The sequence below is a fragment of the Centruroides sculpturatus genome, unplaced genomic scaffold (genome assembly GCF_000671375.1).
Source record: "Centruroides sculpturatus isolate CEXI.00-Female unplaced genomic scaffold, Cexi_2.0 scaffold409, whole genome shotgun sequence".
Classification (NCBI taxonomy): Eukaryota; Metazoa; Arthropoda; class Arachnida; order Scorpiones; family Buthidae; genus Centruroides; species Centruroides sculpturatus.
The window spans coordinates 51,838-59,665 of record NW_019384561.1 but is presented as its reverse complement, the minus strand read 5'-3'; positions in this window follow the sequence as shown (position 1 = coordinate 59,665).

The following is a 7,828-nucleotide window of genomic DNA, read 5'->3' as shown; positions in this document are numbered from 1 at the left end:
CTTTGTGGTTTACAGAATTGAGTTTGTTCTCAACATTTAATGGATCAATTTTGATTAAACTTTGTCATTATCCATTAATTGCAATGAGGAATCTAAAAATGTAATATAAAAATGGGAATCCATGACTTTATTTTCAACATACAATGCTGGTCAAAGTGACACTGTCCATGTTCCCTGATGCAATCGAGTATGTCTAACAGAAAAAGTATTTTGTGCACCTAATGGAAAATGGGTGCTAAAAATAAATAAAATGAACGAAACATAAGAACAAAACAATCAATGCCGAGTAGTGATTGCAGATTTATCAGGTATTATATTACCAGTGATTTGGTAATTATATTCAGAATTACCAGTTTATTGATAATTTACCGGTAAGTTCGTATTAACAAATGATTTACAACGAAACTGAATTACTGACAGAATTATTGAACAACCATTTATTTTCAAGTTTTCTATCAATTTAGACAAACATTCTTGTAATAGCAATTATTATGACATAAAAGACATTAAAATAGTGCTGATTATTAATTATGTTTTTCTTTATTTTGAAAGTAGGCTCTTAAAAAACATAATACATTTAGGCTCTTGTTATATAATCTAGATCTAATTTTTGTACAAATGGCAGCTGCATTAGAAAAAGCTCTCTTGGAATCAATACTAGTTGGACATATTGTCATTAGAACATTGAAAACCTTTTAAGATCATTCCTTGTATTTTTTGCTCTAAAAATTAATTCATTTCTTTCTTAACCATATCTTTCACACTTTTAAATTTACTTATATTACTGTTATCAGTATCTGTGCTCATTTTATGCTTAATGAATAAGTCCAATTTCTCTTTCATTGTTAAATTTGACATTTCTGTTGTTCACTTTGTTCTTGTCTCGGCATGAGAAGTTGATGGTGTTGCAAGCAATGAACACCTCTTATCAGAATCTGAGTCTGAACAAATTTCAATGACATCCGGAGGTCTTGATTCATTTTCATTTTCTGACAAGTGCTTGATTATCTCTACAATCCCATTCAAAATTATATTTTTGATAACATTATTGGATATTTTGTGTGACTTATATTTGTTCAATTTTTCTGGGTTATGTAGATACATCAGAATATCAGAGTAAATAGTTTATCTTTCACATGAAACATAATTTCTTTTTTTAGTTTGTTTCACAGAAAGAAATCCCACTTTGTTAGGTCTATCATGAATTGTAACGTTAGATCTTCAATGCAAATTTGTGTTTTTACAACACAATGATTCGACTGCTACTTTTACAGGTTGTAATGACTATATTGTATTAGACAGTAATTCAAGTTCATCTTCAGAAAAGGTTATTATATCTGACAAATATCAATTAGACTTTTTCTGACAAAATTTTGGACTTCTGAAAAACATTCAAGCATTGGTCAGCAACGTGTTTTTGAGCCTAATAGTAGAGATAATTCTTTTCTTAATTCATTTTTAATATGCTTCTGAAGAATATCATTTTTGAGTGGTGATTTTCAAAATGTTTTGACTACATTTTGTACTTTCTTAATTAAAAAATTGAAAGTTTCATCTTGGAAAACATCCCTTTGAAACTTAATGTCATCAGGGCTTTCCTGTATCACTTCAAACTGTCCATCATCAGCAAGGCCAGTCGGTGAGTGGTGCGAATGGTGCGACGGCACAAGGCCCCACAATTCTGCATGATCCAACTCTTGTGAAATTTAAAACTTGATCATTTCATTATTTGCTAAGTTAACTAACTTTCGATAATCTATTTAACAGATTGTATGTTTACTATTAAAATATTATTATGTAGTTTGGAATATGCTATTTTTTTTATTAAAAGGCTCAGCACGACAACCTTACACAAGGCACTGCTATTTCTCGGGCCGGTTCTGATCATTAGATTCATCATCTGAGATTTCAGAATCATCATCATCCAGTTCTCTGAATGTATGGGTTCAGTACTGTTTTCTTTAACATGGCCTTTTTCTGTAAACAACTTTTGCTACTGCTAAGTGTAAGCCATGAGCAATGCACACTTGGCAGTTTACATTGACTAATCTTCACACTTTTTTCATCACTGCAGCTCCATCCGTGACAATTGAAATTAGATTGTTATAATCAACATTGAATTTTTTTAATCTATTTGTTACTTGCATGGAGATTAACATTCATATATCAACGATTGTTAAGTGATGTCCATTCATCACAAGATATACTGAAGGATTCTCCTTGAACTTTTTGCTTTGATATATCTTTAATAATCTCATCCTGAATTTTTTTCTGAATTCAGTGATTATCTTTTTAATTGAATGAGAAGATTTAGAAAGATTCGAATATCCACTTGCAGAGAAAAGTCATCTTAGGTCTTTTGATGTGCAAAATTTGGAGAATGGCAGTTCGTCAACTGAAGCGATATGCGATAATACTGCTGGAAAACACTCATCATTTTCTTTCTTGATAAACATAGTTATTATTATTTTTTTTATTAGATTCATTTTGTGCACTGTTTCCAGTTGTCTCCTCAGATTTTCTTTTCAATAAGTTTATATCATGATGTCGTACGAGGTGATTATGCAGTCCGCTAGAACTTCCTTCAGCTATTTTGTTTTAAAGCACAGTTTGCACACTCCAGCATTTTTTCTATGTGCGATTGAAGTAATCCCATGGCAAAATTTTATTCATTACTACAATAAATGTATAATAAAACAAATTTATTAGGGAAAATGGTATTTTCTATTTTTATTTATCTTTTTATCTATAACTATCTTTATATTTTTATTAATGCATTCTTTCATTTCTGTTTCAATTAATCCCGCAATAAAAATTCCAATATCTGAAATTTACGAAATCTGATCCCCGTGTCAATAAAGCACACTCCAATGAACAAGAAACACACAAAGTTAAAAACAAGCTTCTAGAGTCTTGCACTTAATCCAGTTTAATGACGATGATTGTTCCATTATGACAAACATTGATAATGTTTGTAAAGAAACTGAAAAAATATTACTTACTATGTAAGTCGTGTTTTCAGTAAGCATGTATTTATGAACTATTTTAAATCAAGACTTAGTAAGAAGTTTCCTTTTGCATCTCAGCTATCTTGAATGCAAAAACAACACCCATTTTTGAAGTATAATATAGGGAATCAAGTTATAAACAGACTAGAAAAATTCCTTTTGGTAACCTTAAATTACAAATGGAATGACCCATCACCACCTGCACTTTTTATCACTATGGTATGAGGTGAGAGAAAAGAGAAATCTTCCCATGGGTATTGATTATAGTTCCTTAGTGGTTGCATTTTTGAAGTATAATATAGGGAATCAAGTTATAAACAGACTAGAAAAATTTCTTTTGGTAACCTTAAATTACAAATGGAATGACCCATCACCACCTGCACTGTTTTATCACTATGGAACCACTAACACTAAGTGAATGTAAGGATCATCTGCCCATGCCCAGCAAGCATAAAGCTGGGTACACACATACTGTATACTTGCCAGGTTTAATGGTACATGTGTACAGTACCTGATTTCAAGATTGCCTCTTCTGTACCCAGCAGGTGTAAGGATCACCTCTCCATGACCATCAAGTGTAAAAATTATTTTCTCATGTGACTAGCAACTGTTTTCTTCTGATCACACACATACTCTTTCTCTCTCACTGATACACATCTATATACATGTGCATATCCTTACATACACATTTAAACATGTGTCAGTGCTGAAGTTAAATGGAATGAAAGATAATTTATATATATTAATATTAATTTAAAAATTTTTAATTCCAAAAATGCAATGTTTTGCCTCAATTCTGTCATGATATGACAAAGTCATGCAGTATCCCTACTTTAATATTTCATAACTTCATTTAAGTATGCATAGATTTCTTCTAATATTATATTAATTTCTTATAACTATAGTTGCAATTACAGCTTAAATCTAATAGTTGCATAAAAAGAACTTAAAAATTGATTTTTTTAAAGGTTACAACAATTTAAGCTAACTTTTATAACTGAAAAAATATATCATTATAGATTAAAAAACTTTATACTTTCAGTTTTTCTGAAAATAATCTTGTGAATATTTTTTAAATGGTGGAATGGCTTGATGATCATTACTTTTAATGTTATAAAGCAGTTATGTTAGCATCATATTCATGTATATAGTGTGCATTGAAGACAGAACAAAATGGTGTATAAAATAAGGACAGTTTTCAAAAATTGCATCCAGTTATGTCATTATTTGGTGAAATTTTCATCTTATTTTTAATAAGTTCTTTATTCCAAAATAGATACTAAGGTAAAAATAGTATTTTGTGTTATTTTATTTCTCATTTCTTAACTTTGTAGATGACAGAAAAATTTAACTTTACATCTGGTAACTTCTGCAGCTAATTTTTTCACATTTAAATTTCAAATATATTTTTGAAATTTAAATTTGTTAATTTATTAATAATTACTATTTATAGCAGTTCTTAGAGGTTAGCAGAAATTAAATGACAGAAATCAACTAAATGAAAAGAAAGAAATGAATACTTATGAATTAGCTTTAATTTGCATTTTTTGTCATTTCGTTATCTAATTTTGAATATTACAATAAGAATAAATTTTCAATATTTCTAAAAACATTTGTTAGAAATTAAAAAATGTAAATAGAAAATTATTTTCAATTCAATTCAATTCAATTTATTAAGCGTATAAGGCTTTCGCCTGTTACAAGGGCGATGTTTGTTAATACAACATATTAGTCCAGAATGATTTGTTTAGATACCTTTGAACAAAGCTGTTAACTACTCATTATATATCTTAAAGTTTTTATAACATATATTTACAATATAACAAACATCTTTCGCGAACAAACCTTTAAGAATATTATTGTTTCACTAACTCTAATGCTTTGCACTAATTAGTTTATATCTAACTGGTTCACACTTTCGTTAACATAAGATATTAATCACAATTTATTTTAAAAAATGGTTCATATAGTTATCTATATATATAAAAATGAATGTATGTGTGTGTGTGTGTGTGTCCTTCATGCATTACCACACCGTTTATCCGATTGCTGTGAAACTTTGGGAAGTTGTTTAATATACTCCAGCGAATGTTTGTGGCGTAGTATGATTGCCATGAAGCTTTGGGAAGTTTTTTTTTAATACACTCCCGCGAAGGTTTCTGGCATTTACCCTACGATAGATGGCGCGCGTTTACACGAGCATTCGAGCACAGTGTGTTCGATCGATTTCAAATTATGAAGACCATTTCCCCCCTCCAAAAGATATCTCTATATATGCATTTATTATTTACGATATTTATTATAATTTTTGTTTAATCACTTTATTTCAACTTTTTTTTTTGCTAATTACGTAATCGCTCGAACTTTGTTAAAGCCTTAACTGTATCATGAACATCAACCAAAGTTGTAGAAGGAAATTCGCCTATTTTACCGATCTAGGGATCCCCTTTTCCAAATTTTAATATCGACTCAAAATAATTTAAAAAGACAAATTACAATAAAACGGTTTATTATCCAACTATGAGAAATTTCACAACACGCCAAGGAAGAGAGGAAGGAACAATTAAATAGTCAAAATTATGAAGGATTAAAAAAAATATATAAAAATGGGGAATATCGCACTTCTAACAATCTCTGTATGTGGGCTAAATTTAAAGAATTCGTGCTTCTCGCTTGGACAACTGTATGTGGCCAACTCACGCGTCGGAAAACCTTTTGATTTATTCGTGTACGCACCAGACAGAAAAACAAAAAAATATTGTGTATCCACAAACACTCCAATAAATAAATAGAATTGAAACGACACTTTGAAATGTTTTCCCGATGAAAATGAATAATAATAATAAGTTTCAATGAAAATGATAAAATGTAAATTTAATTTTATCATAACGAGTTTGCTTGAATTTCGTTTCTTCTGAGATCGCAGCAATGCGCGACGGGTAAGCTAGTATAATTTAAAAATAGTATTAATATTTGCTCTATCAAGGATCTTGTACATCTCAGATTTATTGGAACAATTGGCTGTTATACTTATATCATACCTTTGACTGATCTCATTTACTTTATCACATTCACAGAATATATGGAATTTAGACAGTGATTTATTACATCTTGGGCATATGGTTTGCAAGTAATCCAGGAACTTATCATTGAAAATAATCCCATTTTTATTTAGTCTGAGTTGTATGAAGAATTTTTTGATATTAAATGATCAGTTCATGTACATATAATTATTATTCATTGGATAGTTTAAAATTATTTTGTACCAGAATGGGTTTTTTTCGTTTTTGTATATCTTCGATATCTTGCACAATCGATATTTCCATTACTCTCTGAATTAATANCATCATTAATATAAATAATTTTTATGGCCGTTGAATAAGAAGTGTTTCTTTCACAAGAAATGTATAAAATTAGTGCTGTATTAGACTTACGGCACCTAATTTACATACTGTACAGATGATGATAAACTTATTGCCTAAAATCTCCGTAGCGTGGCGCCACGCTAGACGGTGGAAATTATATATTTAATTATAATAAAGTTACAATAAGTTAATATATAATTATATATACAGTACCTAATTTATATATAATTAATATATAATTATATGTACAGTACCTAATTTATATATAATACTGTACAGACGATAGTAATTTCTCCGTAGCGTGGCACTTGACGGAGGAAAATAGTTCGGCTGCCCGATGACGTTTCACGTAATTATAGGAGTTTTTTTACCGTTTTTTATGGATACTGTCGCAATTTTTTCGCAGTTTTATAGGAATCGTAATTATAGGAACTTGTTTTATAGGGGTCTACTGTACTAATAAAACTGAATTCAATCGCAAATCTTGATACTACTTAACAGCTAGACAGACATCACGAAAAGCAAATGAACACAATGACAAACTAGACAAGACGAACAGACCGACAGAGACAAACGAGCCAGACCCCAAAAATTTATTTTATTTATTATTATTATTTTTTTAATATATTTTTTTTAAATGTTCACTTACTAACTAAACTAACCTACCATAACTTAGGGCGAACCTAACCAGATCACTAAGGCTAACAAACCCTAATCTAATTTAACCTAACCCAACATAACCTAACCGGAAACCAAGCTAAGAGTCCAATAATCTAACTTACTACCAGGACTAACCAAATTTAGACTGAAAAGAAGATAGAAAATAAGAATTAAAATACAAAGTTGAAAGACAGCTATATACCGACAATTGAAACAAAGCAAGGGAAAGCTAACTACCATCTGTGCCCTGGAGTGTAGGGAATTCGATCCCGGTCCTTATTTCTAATCCCGGGATTTCGGGATTATACTTAGTCGATCCCGGGATTATTTCGGTATTGAGGGTTAATAAAAAATAAGAAAATCTTACAGAAATCAACAAATCAAAATTTAGACAAAAATCAACATATTTTACAGTATACACCTAGCTAATTTAATCACTCTAACTAATCAGACTCAGAGTCAGACTAACCAGACTTAAAATCACTCAGTCTTCATGTTAAATTTATTCTTTTTTAAGCATCACTGAGATCTCTTTAAACTCACATAAATTGAAAAAACCTTTATGTAACAAACTATGCAAATAAACGTTGAAAATTAACAAAAATCTCTCTTAACATCGACTAAATAGACTACTTTCATATAGCAACCTAGTAAGTAGGTAGTAAGATAAGTTTCTTAGCAAAAAGTATTTAAAAATAATATTAATCAGTCACATTTTTCTTAAATATAAAGAAAACTAATCTAATAGGAACATTCTAATTTGAATTGCGAAAATATGATCTGAGAAATAACAAC